General features: G+C 31.0%; 1 long non-coding RNA gene across 1 annotated transcript; it reads left to right on the top strand.

The window, feature by feature from the left end:
• The first annotated feature begins 2,269 nt into the window (after positions 1–2,269).
• Positions 2,270–6,689, top strand: LOC143067226 (uncharacterized). The gene is made up of 3 exons (XR_012975882.1): positions 2,270–2,684; positions 4,682–4,880; positions 6,300–6,689. It is a non-coding gene; the product is annotated as an uncharacterized LOC143067226 (long non-coding RNA).
• Positions 6,690–15,284: the final 8,595 nt, after the last annotated feature.

Raw genomic sequence — 15,284 nt, 5'->3', positions numbered from 1 at the left:
TTCAAACAATCAAACTCATATACATGTAGTTAGATGTTATTTCTCATTTTTATCGAACTTGTCCAGGAATTTTATTTTTGAGTTATACGAATATTTTAAGAAATCCGTTTTTATTAAGTTTTTTTTCTCTAATTAAAGTCGTTTTGTCCAGTTTCACAAGCCTGAAACGAATTTCAATGCGAAAATAAATTCTGAAAATGAACTTGTCTCCGTTTTTTGAAAATTATGATATTTTGGGTATAATTATTTCTAAAAAATATGTAAGTTAGATTGTAGTATCGAGAAATTTTAAAAAAGAAGATGTGGTATGATTGCTAATGAGACAACTATCCACAAAAGACCAAAATGACACAAACATTAACAAAGAAAGACTATTTCGAAGACAGTTTATTGACACGAAATCCGTTCAAACCAAGACTAAGTCTTCGTTCACAGATTTCCGTTAAGGTTAAACTGAATATTGTACATAATTGTCTTCTCTTGTATAATGGTTTGTTGAGAATAAAGATATACTAATGTAATAAAATTTGATATTCAGTCAACATTGTGTTTGTTTAAAAACTTGATTTAGAGAGAGAGATAGAGAAAAGAATCACACTGAAAAACAAAAATCGAACTTGTTACAGAAAAAAAACGCAACTATAAAATAATTTTCTTTATTCGTGAACTGCAAAACACAACAAATTAATTTACCCGTCATCATGAAAAATAAACTGAAAAAGCACATCGAATGAGATATATGTTTTATTTTTTCTATATGCAAATTCATGTTAAAGGTAAAACTGAACTAAACAATACAATTCCTAAAAAACAATAAAGATAATCCAATCAATTTTGTTGATTGGATAATTTATGGCTCAGTAGTTGTGTAATCAGTGACACGTGCCCTCATTATTTTATAAGAATTTACATATCTATCTAAGTTCGATTCAGGCGCGGATCCAGAGGGGGAGGGGGGTTCCGGGGGGGGGGGGGTTGGGGTTGGAACCCCCCCTTTTTTAGGCCGATCAATGCATTTGAATGGGGACATGTAGTTGAACCCCCCCTTTTTTTGCCCTGGGTTAGGACCCCCCCCCCTTTTTAAAATGGCTGGATCCGCCCCTGCGATTTCAACTTCTACCAAAATTTGACTCTAAAATAAGAAGCGTATAACGAATATAAACATCCATCATGTGTGCAGATATGATTACGGTAATGGGTCCTGAGTGCACTTTGGATCACTTTGTATGTCCTGAGTGCACTTTGTATGTTCTGAGTGCACTCAGGAGGTCCTGAGCGGTTGTTTAGACGTACCCGAAGAATAAATCATTTCCTGAACCTAAAATACATTTATCTGTAATTAAAGAAAATTCGCCTAAAACATTCTCTGATATATTTAAACAATCAATTGTAAAATAATTAATTCAACGTCGGACTTTCTGTCTGTTTACTAATACTTTTCTTGTTCAGTTTAGTTTATACCCATAATAGATGAACGGAAATAAGTACTTTTTTTAGGAAAATTTACAATTAGATGAACGGAATTAAGTACTTTTTAGGAAAATTTACAACTCAAATTTTCAAAAACAAAATTCTACACTTTTTACCTAGCTGGATGTTTTTCTCTGTCTCGAAGCCGCAACCTTTGACCCCGTATCAAACGTAGCGACCAACACCTCACATGACGTATTCTCGATGTTGAGGTATTGACAATATACAATCACATTTATCAATCACATTTATCAATATACAGCAAGTAAGTAATTTGGTGTTGAATGCCAGTAGATCAGAATTTGTTAATTGAACTTTACCTGTTTAAGGGGCACTAGCTGCCAAATTCATGTTCTTCATCGATTTTAATAAAATTCACATAACGTGTATATAGTGTTGAATTGTTTATTAAAATGTTGCGCACAATCTTGGCTGATATGCATAAAACCATTATATTTCATGACACTGCATGAAAAAGAAATTGACTTATCGCATAATACCAGAACCAGAGACATATATATTGTATCTAATATCTCTGCCAGAACTAAAAAATAAACTACAGTAAGTCCACATACACATAAGAGGGTATGGATGTGAATTAACAGAATACAGAACAAAGGACAAAGAAAAAAAGGAATAAAGAATAGTGAAAGAAAGAGAATAATGGAAAAAAGTGTAAGTTATTAAAAATATAACTAAAACAAGAATGTGTCCCCAGTACACGGATGCCCCACTCGCACTATCATTTTCCATGTTCAGTGGACCGTGAAATTGGGGTAAGAACTCTAATTTGACATTAAAATTAGAAAGATCATACCATAAGGAACATATATACTAAGTTTCAGGTTGATTGGACTTCAACTTCATCAAAAACTACCTCGACCAAAAACTTTAACCTGAAACAGGACGAACGAACGGACGAACGAACGGAGGCACAGACCAGAAAACATAATGCCCCTTTGCTATCGTAGGTGGGGCATAAAAAGAAGACAGAAAAAAAGACACCCCTCCGAGACGAGCCTTACATGCACTGTTATTACCCAAGGTTAATTTTACGGCGGCTCATTTTATTTTGGCTTAGAAATAAACATAATTGACAAGTTTCCTTCCCCTGCATTCTCGATCCCACATGTAAATAGCACGGTGATTTCAAAAAGACATTGATACATCATTACAACACTTGCCGTCAGTATTTGAATATATTGATTAAGAAGGTATAGAAGATTAATGCACGCACACTATTATCCACCACTGGCCTAAATAGTTAGTCCGCAAACAACGAGGGTCATAAAAACCCAGCACTTTGAACACAGCCACCGACATGGTGTGAATCTGAAAGCTTCCCACTATCCATTTCTACCCATAGAAAACTTTTGCCTTTCATTTATCAAAAATGAAATATGTTGATATTAATGGTATATAAGAATTATTGGGGAATTCAAACCATTCCTATTGTAAGTGATAAAACTAAATTTATATCAGGGTGATTGAAATGAGGAAAAAAAAGGGGGAATCAGGAGTTCAGGGCCCCCTGTTTGGGAAAAGAATTGGTTGATTATATATGGAATCACTGAGTCATGGCAGGAGCAGGCCCCTCTTAGGCAGTCGGTGGGCCCCACTTATGAAAAATTCTGGATCCACCACTGTGGTCATGGTGGTCTTCAGTTGTATTATCTTTTAAAAAAAAAATTACACCTGTATAGTGTATATTCTTTAGTGTAAATCAAGGGAAAATTCTGTGAACTATCTGTGCATTGGGGCTTATTAAAAGGTATTTCGGGGGGAAGAAAGAAGGGAGGGTGAGTCCATGGGAGGTAATCCCCACCCCTTTCAATTTGAGAATATGCTATTATCTTGTAAACGGTCCAGATCCCCATCCCTAAACCATATATATTCTTGAATGGGACGATAAAACAAATCAAATGAAATTAAAAGGAGGTCTTTGGGGGTTACCCCACTCTGTTCAATTTGAGAATGTGCTATTATCTTGTGAACGATCCAGATCCCCACCCCTAAACCATATATATTCTTGTCGGGGACAATAAAATTAATAATGAAATAAAATAAAAGTGAAGTCCCACCCCCTCTAGTTTGAAAACTTCTAAACGGTCAAGATCCCCACCCCTAAACCATATTTATATATTCTTGTATAGAACAATAAAACAAATCAAAGGAAATATAGGGAGAGTCCATGGGGTTCACCCCCACCCCCACATGTTTGAGAAACTTTTAAATGGTTGAGATCCCCTGTCATCCAGTGGTTAGGTGAAAAAATTTCAGGATTCCTGATCCCCACCGTCAAACCATATATATTCTTGTATGAGACAATAAAACAAATCAAATGAATATAGGATCATCCCCTTTGTCTTGGGTTGGGAACCCCCCCTTTTTAAAATGGCTGGATCCGCCCCGGCATACCATCTAGCTAGCTATAAAGGCTTTAAAAATATGAAATCAAACAAGGAAATTAACAGTGTAGGCAACTGTTTTGAATTTAAAAAAAAGTCTTTTACATATATATAACAATGTTAAATTTTTTGTGCATTTATTTTTGCTTATCGTATTTTCAATAATAGACAAAATTGCATGATTGAATATTGTAATTTAAGAAAAATCAGCATACATGATATAAAATGGGAAGTGGAAACTGGGAATTTGACAAAGAGACAACAACCCAATCAAAGAGCAGACAACGGCCGAAGGTCACCTATGGGTCTTCAATGCAGTGAGAAAAATTCGGCACTGGTCTTCAGCTCATAAATATGTATCAGAAATGAAAACGAGATACAGCTTTCAGTTGTATTAATAAAAACCTCACAATAAGTTCTGAATATCAGAATATACAGTATTGCAAGATTCTCTCAAAATGTACACATAGAGCTGAAAAACTGTCAGTGACTTTAAAATTAATCATGCTTACATTAAAGTCCATGGAGTCCATCTTAATATGCATACTCTCGTAAAAAGGAATATAAGTATGCAATAGACATCAAGTTTTCAAAAATAAGAGTATCTATGCCATTAATTTACGACAAGATCTTAATCAAGTAATAATTTCGGTTTGTTTAAATATTTCGGAGGTTAGTATGACCTCCTCTTTGGTGATGATGTTTTCGTTTTAAAGTTGGGAAAATTGTTTGTACATGTACCAACAAAAATAAAAACACAAATTCAATCTAGAATTATGTTTTTATCATTTTTTTATGTTTAGGTTGTCAGCAAGATGAAAAGGACAAGTATGCAGTTCAAAATTCAAAATGTGGATAAGTTGAGGTTCTAGGTCTTACCTTTGCAGATTTTCATATTTTGCATGAATGAATTCAAAGGTTATATGATGGACAGCAGAGAAAGAAAAAAACAACTTTTCAATTATCCTGCTCCTGGATAAATGTAAAACATCTTGTTTTTCGGTAAGTTTTATGCTCTGTTTTGATAGTGTTAGTGCATTCATCTTTCCAGTCTTTCCTCTAAATTGTAAGTTTTTGGTGAGTGTTCACCATGAATTTCAGTAAGTAACTTGTGGATTTACATGTATATACTCAAAATTTAGTACTAATATTAATGGGATTTTAGCATGACATCCTGCCAAATGCTTGTTAATCATGTTTATGTTCCAGAACAAACAAGTATTTGGACTGTACGCATACAGTCTGCCCAATTTTAAGAAGTTGGTCAAGTTTATTACAAACAAATGTACAGTACAGATCAACATAACTGAAATCTTTAATAGATTAATACAAAAAGTTTAATTGCAGTTAAAATAAAAACACAGGTTTGGTTGAGCTGGTACCAGACAGTACAAGTATACTTAAATGGTCTGACTGTACACATATGGTGGGACTGTAAGTTCTGGACCATAAAAGTAAGATCCGAATACTGATATGGTCTGGAACATTTATACATGTCTTAAAATTAATATCAAACACATTGGTGTTTTTGAACTTGGTAATAAGTTATGTGATAGAACTATAATGTGTTGGGATATCAAAATCAAAAATATCCCATTTTTACTTTTAATAAAGAAGAAGATTATTGATGTATGTTTAAATGTATATTAAAATGAGACAGCAAGCCAACAACACAAAAAAAAAGAGGATAAAACATACATATTTTGTTTGTATCAATGTTATAATTTCCAATATCATGAATATGTTCAAGGTATTTTTTCATTGAAATAAAACACAAATTGAAATCTGTCTGAACTTCAAAAGCTTAAAGAAATATTGTTTCTGTTGTCTGCATTTTGTATAATATATTGCAAATTTTTGTGAATAATGGAATGTTATTATAGTTGTCTAAAGTTTTAACTTTTAACATTGATCTTTATACTGTAAAATTCATAAATTATTGCGTGCATTTATTATTGCGATTCTGTCATTTTAGACTTAAATGCGATTTTAAATTTTACGATTTTGAAAAATCCTGTTTAATCCATATAAAATATTTCATAATACGAGTTTAAATTATTGCGTTTACAACTCTGTTGCATTTTTCGCAATAAAAAAAAACTTGCATTAATTCCGAATTTACAGTATATATATATATTATGTATATAACTTGGGAAAATACCCAAATTTTATAAAGAAGAATAAATTAATTGATTGTTATATGGTATTAGAATAGGAAGATGTGGTATATTGCTAATTTGACAACCCTCCATCAGAGACCAAAGGATGTAGGCCGTTAGCAACTGATGACACTGGACAACCTTTAACAATCAGTAAAATCCATACCGCATAGCTATTTTTATTGAAAATCATATTATTGCTACATGTATGAAAACAATTTTGTATAATCCATTACTTTAGATTTTATTGGTTCTTTTTCAGAAGGATTGAAATTCACCACCTAAAATAAATGGAGAAAACATAGAAACAAGACCAGAATAAATTCAAAGAAAAAAGTTGGATCAGTTATTATTTTCATCACTCAGTCAATGATTTGAAGATCTTTTAAATTCAAAAAAATATTGAAACCACAATAATATCAAAGTTCTGTGCTGAATGTCCAAAAAGTGGACTATACCATCAAACAATGCTGGATGATAAGAAACTATTAATGTTTTGTGTTGAGGGATATTGTGAAAAAAATAGATTTACTTAAATAGCTACTAGTATGTTAAGCCTAACAATAGAGTTTTTATTGATTTCAAATGGCAAATAATTGTGTTTCAAGAAAGTATTCTATAATTCATGAATAAACATATATTGATACTTACATTATCTGCTTTGTTGTTTAAAAGTTTAGTTTTGAACAGTTAAAGAACAATATGCTAAATTAACATTTCCCAAGAAAAAAAGATATTCAATTAAAAAGATTCATCTTATAATAATTTACTACCAAATAGAAAACATTGTAACATACACATTACTGTTTATTTATATCTATATATTTACAATTAGAATCCCATAGGATTTTAATTTGTCCCATGGGATATTAAAAATCCCATGGGATAATAAAAATCCCATGGGATTTTTTTTGTCCCATGGGACAACAAATATCCCATGGGACTACAATAATCCCATGGGACAAAAAAAAATCCCATGGGATTTAACCAAAATCCCATGGGATAATGGTAAATCCCATGGGATTTTGCCCTGTCCCATGGGATATTGAAAATCCCATGTTTTTATAATTCAAATTGCAAAATAAATATGAAAGTAACTGTAGAAAACCAATGAAATTATTGAATCCCATGTAATTCTGCACATTTTGGTTATATACATGATATTGTAGCTCTTGTTTGAGGCGGCGGCGGATTTGCAAATGAGTGTTTTGCAAATTAAAAGTGTCCAGTGTTAATGGCTAGCATAGTCCAATAGTAAGAAAACATTTGTTTGCATGAACACCCTGAGGGGTTCATCTCTCGGCCGCCAGTCAGAATAAAATTCTCGGAACGTCTCTAAAGTTTTCGGTCATTTATACAGGTCTTAACAGGTTGTTATCTACGTCTTTGATATGGTTCCTTGATGGCCCTTGACGACGCAATTATATTTGTTTTAAAACAACCGCTGTACACTGTTTTAATCTGGGTCAATTATAACGTGGTATTGTCTGTTGTCTCGATAACATGTAAACTAGTTATGTTTGAAGATTTAACCACGGAATTACTGTGTATTTCATCATAGACTTACGAAAGAGAACATTCTGGTTAAAATATTTATAGTTAGATCGGAAAACAGAAAGATAATATTCTTATCAAAAGTATTTAATACAATCGGAATCAAAGAAATATATACAAAATATATACTGTATTTATGTTTCTGAAGAAACCAACAAATTGAATGATTGAAATCAGAATAGTTTTAGAGTTGCAATTAAGAAATAAGTATTTTATATGACACGATACTCTGCTTTGGTATTTTTAAATATTCATTTGTAAAGGAAACATAAAAATTAAATCTAAATAAATTCTTGCATCCTACAAAAAATGTGTATAAACAATAATCATTATATTTCTACGTTAAATATTTCATACCATTCTAGTATTTAGGTTTTATGAGTAATTATTATTTATTTTTGTGTATTGTAATATATCCATAAAACGGAAAGTAAGATCAATTTATTAAATATTTAAATTTTAAACGGTCGTGAATAAAAATACTTGCATATTTCAATTCATAAAGCATGATTTTAAATCCTTGCAGCTCACAACAACCGTTAAAATAATTTACAATAATCACAACTAAATTTAATTTCAAATAATGTTGATTATTTTATACTGTTAGTATGGATTTAGAAGTCTGCTTATATTTTGTATAGTAATATATTCACATAATGGAATGTTAGAATTTAAAAATAGATTCATTCGATAAATAAATTAAATGTCCATCCGTAAATACTTGACGTTCGTGCTTATTGATATTATATATAATATTCAAAAGAATTTGAAAAAAAAAAATACTAACAGGAACGTTAATTTATAATAAAATTTTAATTTAATTTTTGTTTGTTTGTTTTAATAGTTTAACTTTATAGCATCTACATATTTGTACTATCATGGTACGGTTTTGAAAATTGTATTCATTGTGTGTCCAACTATCCTACACGTCTTGATTCATTCATATTATAGATCACATTTCAAAAGCACACTATCGGTTTGCGTTCTCAAAAATTCCGGATAAATGTCAATGAATCCGGAATCAAAACATTTAATGTAGGCCGTTTTACATTCGAATTCAATATTAGATTAAGATATGTGATGACGCAAATGCGTATTCTTTTCCTGAGTATCAGTGAGATGCTTTCTATTTACTATTTCGTATGCTAAAATACTACTTGCATGTAATACTATTAAATTCACTCGTGAAAGCTTATTTTCGTTTTTGTTATCTAAATTCAGGACACGACAGAAAGAGCTTTACATGTGACTTTCAAGCACGATCATCATTATTAATGGTATTCTGACCTCGAGTTGTTTCTCTTTTGTTTCTTTTTGGATTCACTGTCCTATTATAAACTTTGACCTTTTCGAAAAAGCTAAGGATTGTCTACCCAAAGAATAGATTCCTTAACTTTGTAATGTATTTAGCCTTTTAACTTTTTTTATTCGAGCGTCACTGATGGTTTTTTTGTAAACTTAACTCGTGTCTGGCGTTTTGTTTTATATCTACATACCTTTTTATATACATTGGTTATTTTGAAAGTGTGTACAGGTATTCATAAACTTCTGAATTAAAAAATTCTACGGCAAAACTAAGTTTCCGTGTATAATGTTTGAATTGATTTAAGTAAAATCAGGTAATCCTTATTATGTACATTCCCAAGTAATAAAAAAAATAGTCGATCTTCAAAATAACTATTCAAATAGAAGCTGTAAATATATACTTTCAACTGGCTTCTTCTATTCACAGTCAATTATTTCAATTCAAAAGCAAACACAAATTCAGCAACAGTCTTTTGGTGTTTTGGTGACCCGGCATTCAGCGGTCTTAGGTTCATGTATTGCTTTTCTTTTTCTTTTTTTAAAGAAAGCAACTTGTTTCGTAACTGACTAGAAAACTTTACGTTAACAGTATTTCACTATATATGTTGTGTTGTTTCTTTTTACAGTAAACACCGTAAACCCAATTTGCTATATAATGTCTTACTATCTCGTGGTTCCATATTTAAAGTATAAATAAAACTTTATACAGGTGTGTGATCCTATTTTTGAAATTATAAAGGTGTCAGAAGATGACTACCCTTACACAGTTTGTCGTTCTTTTATTTGAAATAAATATAATTATGAGCTACTAACGATTTTAAATAGTCATTTACAGTGTCATCCGATAGATTGTTTGTCCATTCATTTACACCGATTAAAAAAAAAAAAATACATAGCTTCAAAATACAGCAGAGAAATGTGCAATAAAAGATTTATTTTATTTTAAAAAAAAGCTTCGAAATACTTTTGCTCGTAATAAGGGAGATAATTTGCTTATTCCGATTTTTTAAATGTCATTTTCCGTTCATCTGAAATGTTGTTTCACTCTGATTTTGAAAATATATTATTTCTATGTACTTTTACATATGATAAGTGTAATGAATGTACTTCTGGTTTACACAAGGTCACTTGAGAGTGATCATTTTCAATGTGATATGTCGTCCTTAATCCAAACAACGTATGACATTATCATATTTCATTGATAAGATATAGCAAGGTGAAATCTTGAACGTCCAAAACACTTTCACCGGACATCAAGTTCAAGTTCCAAGGTCCATGGTATTGATTGTTAAGAAGTGATCATACAAAACAGCATATTAGGATTACTTTAAGGAAAAAAATCGCCTATAAAAAAAACACAACACCACTTCAATCCACATGCACATGTATTTGGCAAGCGTCATATCGCAAGTTACATTTTGCCAAATATATTTACTAGTATGTTATGAACATTTTCTGATGAGTTGGGATAACAAGTAGAGTTCAAATTTCGACGTAGACTTTTGACTCTGACCTCATTTTTTTGTTTTTTTTTAACATGGACCACATATAAAAATCCTCTTGGTCTCTATGAATTATGTTTATTGGGTTACTCAAATTTACCAATATAAAGGGGTAACAACATATAAGCATACCACTCTGGTCAACAATTAACGGATCGTGCTGGAGAGGCTTCGGTTTTGTCTGATAATTGATGACTACGTCTCAAAATGAGAATGTGTTTTCGCTTTATTTACATATGATTTAATGCAAAATATTAAGGACAAATTAAAAACGCTAGAAACTAACAGTCTTATGACATCTTCACTCATTAAGTTTCTAAGCGTCCAAAATTCTTTATCATTATTATTTATGTTTACCGCGTACGAAATATTGTTTTAATTTGCTTTGTTTTCAACATTTCATACCCAGAAGAAATATATATTAGCTATGTAGTTGGACAAATATCCCTCAGACATATTAATTATACGGATGGAATTTATATTTTTTAAAAGTAGACTTATTTTATACACCAACCTACACATTGTAACATTGTTAAAGGAAATGACTTTTTTCATCAAACATTACCATTAGACAACGTGCTTTTATATCTTCAGTTCCTGCAACATGTGAAATATAAATTGTAATCATTGCTAATTATTTGGGGAAAGAATTATTATCCAATTGTCAATCTCTGATGGTAACTACATCTTTGTGCTATTGTTAATTGCATCACATCGATTTTAAGTAGCAGGTGTATTCTTAATAATCGATCAGCGAATCAGACTTCGTGGTTCGCTATGGTGACATCTTCATTGATAACCAACTGAGAATAAAGAGTTGTTTTGGGAAATGTATTCTCAAAATGATAGAACGCTATAAACAGAGGAATAAATAAACACTACAGGTAAGAAAAAAAATATACATATTAACGTTTAAATATTTATTTAATCGTGTGTTTATACGATAACTTAATACCTATTTAAAAATAACTTATATATATATATATAATTACTGCTATAGCAACAAAGTTCACATAAAAAATGGCAAAGATTTGAACCAACGGATGATACATAATTTCTCTGATTTATTTTTTTAAAGATTAAAAAATTATATTAGTTTAAGTTCTCTGTTGGACATAATTAGCTGAGGTTCCCTCATACTTCGCAAATGCCATTAAAGTGTTTCGGTTCTTTTTCTTTTCCTTTTTGCAGAAACTCTTAAGTATTTTAAAATCTGTTAACACGTTAACGGTATAAAACGTGATAAGGAATATATATATAGAAGTATCCCCCAAATGTTGAGTACAGTAAATAAGCAAATGAAATGTTGTACGATTCGAGGCAAGTCGCGATCGATCAAGTTCAGTTGACGAAACTCAAATGCAAAATGATACGCGTTATCTGTAGTCGGTATTTATAAACGTACATAACAATTACTGTTTATGTACATGGTATTCGTACTGTAAAAAACACATTGATAATATTTAGAATAACGGTTTACATAAAAATGACCAGTACCACTTTGAATCTAATGAATTTATAATACAATACATACAAAAAAGCCGTTAGTCTAGATAACATAAGTACATGTTGTACAGAAAAAGCATTTGATAAATTTTGTACATGAAATTAAACTGATTTTTATGGTACTTATATTTGCGTCAACTTAATGTGTTAAAAGAGTTATCTAAACAATGCAATAGTCAGCAATTATGATTTGTCCTTAATAAAGTTGACAAATCGCACTATTTTAGTCCAAGTTACTTGTACTTAATTATTCATTGTAAACGTAAATACATTTCGAGGTTGAAATTATGATGGTTTACATTTGTAAATGGACAGCATCAATCATAAGGTTCTAAATATTATAATTTCGAAACATACGAAGAATGGAATAATTCGTTCTAATCAAGTAGTTCTTAAAACAAATATATTTTTTAAATTTATGTTTGATTAAAGTGATGAACATAACATATGCGCCTCTCTAATATTTCAGAGGGTCGCTTGGGATAAGGCATTTCGATACAAATATATACAGTCATTACAATATACTCAAAATTAATGCAAGGAAATTGTACATATAGAGACAATATGTATATCTCGAATATCAAAATTATGAATTTACATCATTTTGGCAAATAAATACTAACGTCATCCTTGTATTGAGTATACTTACAAGGGCTTCGTAAAAACCAACATGACTTCGGAATATACAAATATTGCCAAGCTTGTCCAATAACATGACGTTGCTCTGCATGAATGCATCCAGCTTTCAGTATATGCTTTGGGCGATGTTGGTGCAAGTGGATTTAGAGGTGCGAATCGGATGCATGAATTATTGTGTTATTTTCATTTTAAATACCCTTGTATTTATATTTTTCTTAATTTGATATTATTTGAAGTGTGAATGTGTCAATGTTCTGTATATGCATGATAAAATTGAGAACTGGAATGGGGAATTCGTCAAAGAGCCAAACCGAAACGGCAAAAAGCTACCAATTGGTCATCAACACAGCCAGAAAATCCTGCATCCGGTTGCGGGTTTTCGCTGACTCCAAACAAAATTGTGCACCAGTTAAGTGATAATGGACGTCATATTAAACTTCAAAACATATACATGAACTTAAAAAACACAAAGAATTACGCACAGTGAAATCAAGTTTAGAAATATTCCGAGTCCGATGTAAGAATAGGTAACAAGAGAAATGAAGCAAAATGACAATGCTATTTGTTTTCACAGTTTTGGCTGCTGGATTCCTATTATTATACCTTTAAACACTTTATGCTATATAAGTGATATTTGAATTTGGATAATTTGTCTTTAATTTCCTTGTCTGTACTGTCTGATTCAGAATATTAATTTTTCTATTTTTATACTGCATATTTAACACTACTATACCTTTGTTATACGTTCATCCACTCTCAAAATTTTCTTTTTTTGACTATTCGTACTTAAAAAAAACAACACTCTTTTTTGAGTATTTATTGCAAAAAGGGGTTGAAAAAAATCCTAATTTTGTAGGCATACAGTTGTCTAAGCTAATTGAAGTATAATTTGGCTACTTATAGGGTTATTAATTACATGACGTTGGTTAAAGCCTTTCTGACTGTCATAAATAATCCCACATGTTTAATGTCTAAGTGTCTAATGTGTAGCATCTGCTTGATAGTTTTTCTTTTTCCTTTTTATAATAAATTAGTAATTAAACTTTGATCGCTTATGGGCAGCTTATAGTAAATTTGATCGTATAGTCGTAGAGTACAGATATACTGAAGAGAATATTTTGATTTCTTTTATAGCACTAAAATAAAAATATCTCATATACAAGGTAAAATCAAGTTGTCTTGAGGTTTTTGCTAAGCATGTCACAATGACCTTTGTCGGTAGGTATTTAATTGTCTAGCTGGCAATATGAAGAAGATTTGGCTTTTAAAAAAGCGTCAACTTGTAATTATTTGATAGACCTAACCTACCAACGGAAGACTCGTAAGGACGTAATGATGTAGGAAATGTTTTACACGTGTACCTGAATCTGACGTCCGTCAACGATCTTTTACTTTGAAATCAAAGAACAGAACCAATTTCAACATAACTTATGGGAATTATCTTTATTGCATCTAGTCAAATTAATAAACCAACCGATAGCCGCCATGGCTGAAAAAGACTGACTTCGGTCTAAAATGCAGTTTCTAACCAACATTCAAAAACTAATAATAAAAACGAAACTGATCTATTGCAAAAATTATCAACAGGTAAAACTCTGAAAGTGTGAAAATTTTCAGACGATTCGGACAACCCAATTTGCAGTGAAATAAAATTGTTTTCACGAAATTTCTCAGTTTTGGATTGTTATCTTAAAAACTATTGTAAATACAGAGAACATATAAAATGCATAAATGATCAGCAAAGTGGAATATACCAAGGGTTGTCTGAGTTATTTCGCTTGAAAAATAATTATAAAAAAGAAGATTTGGTTTAATTGCCGATGACAACACTCAACAACCATTTTCGGTTTTAGAACACTATGGTAGTTAGTATAAGAGAGACACTTCTAACAGCATTTTTTGTAAAAGTAAAACCTTCAAATATGTCATTTGACCGGAAATGCCAATTGATTCGTAGGTGCATTGCGCTTAAAATATGATTCATACCAATTTTGTTAGGTTTTTTTGTTGTTGCAAAAATAGGAAAAATAATTTAAAGGCATGTTTAAACACGCAAAATACAACAAAATAATCGTTAATGCAAGATATACACATACAATTGCATGTGAGCAGATTATGCACTTTGGAGCCTTTTGTGCCAAGTTAAGAAGTTTTGGGGAACAAAATTGATTAATAAAAATACAACACCTTATTTTATTTTATTTTCAGATATAACATTTTTACACTTGATAAATTACTCTTTGCACTAAAAGCCGTTCAAAATGATATTAATTTTTATAATCATTCAAAAGTTTTTGTGAGTGTTGCATAACAAGAAAGTTTTTTCGTTTTGTTTAAGTACCGTCTTGTCGTAAGTAAGTCAATAGTGTTTGGCAGTATTTAGCATTCATTTGACCAGAATTTTCTAACAAGTAATTGGCTCTCCAGTAAAGAGATTAAACAATGCAGTAATCAGCCTCGTTTACAATTATTTAGATTATTATCTTCGGCTTAAAAAAACTTTGCTTCATTTTTTTTTACGTATTTAAATAACAACCTAGTTTTTGTTGGAATTCATATTAAAAAACACTTTTTTTCAGAATAGAATAATCGTTTCAATTTAACAAACATTTCCGTTTTTGTGGTGTACTTATTGTCATATGCGATACTAAATGGGAACTTAGCGTGTTCGGTGCAGTTTTGGTAAATAAATTCATTTCTTTAAAGGATTGAGATTTTCAACATAAAGCATTTACAATGTA

The sequence above is a fragment of the Mytilus galloprovincialis genome, chromosome 3 (genome assembly GCF_965363235.1).
Source record: "Mytilus galloprovincialis chromosome 3, xbMytGall1.hap1.1, whole genome shotgun sequence".
Lineage (NCBI taxonomy): Eukaryota > Metazoa > Mollusca > Bivalvia > Mytilida > Mytilidae > Mytilus > Mytilus galloprovincialis.
Note: the sequence above shows the minus strand (reverse complement) of the source record. Positions and strands in the feature narration are given on the sequence as shown.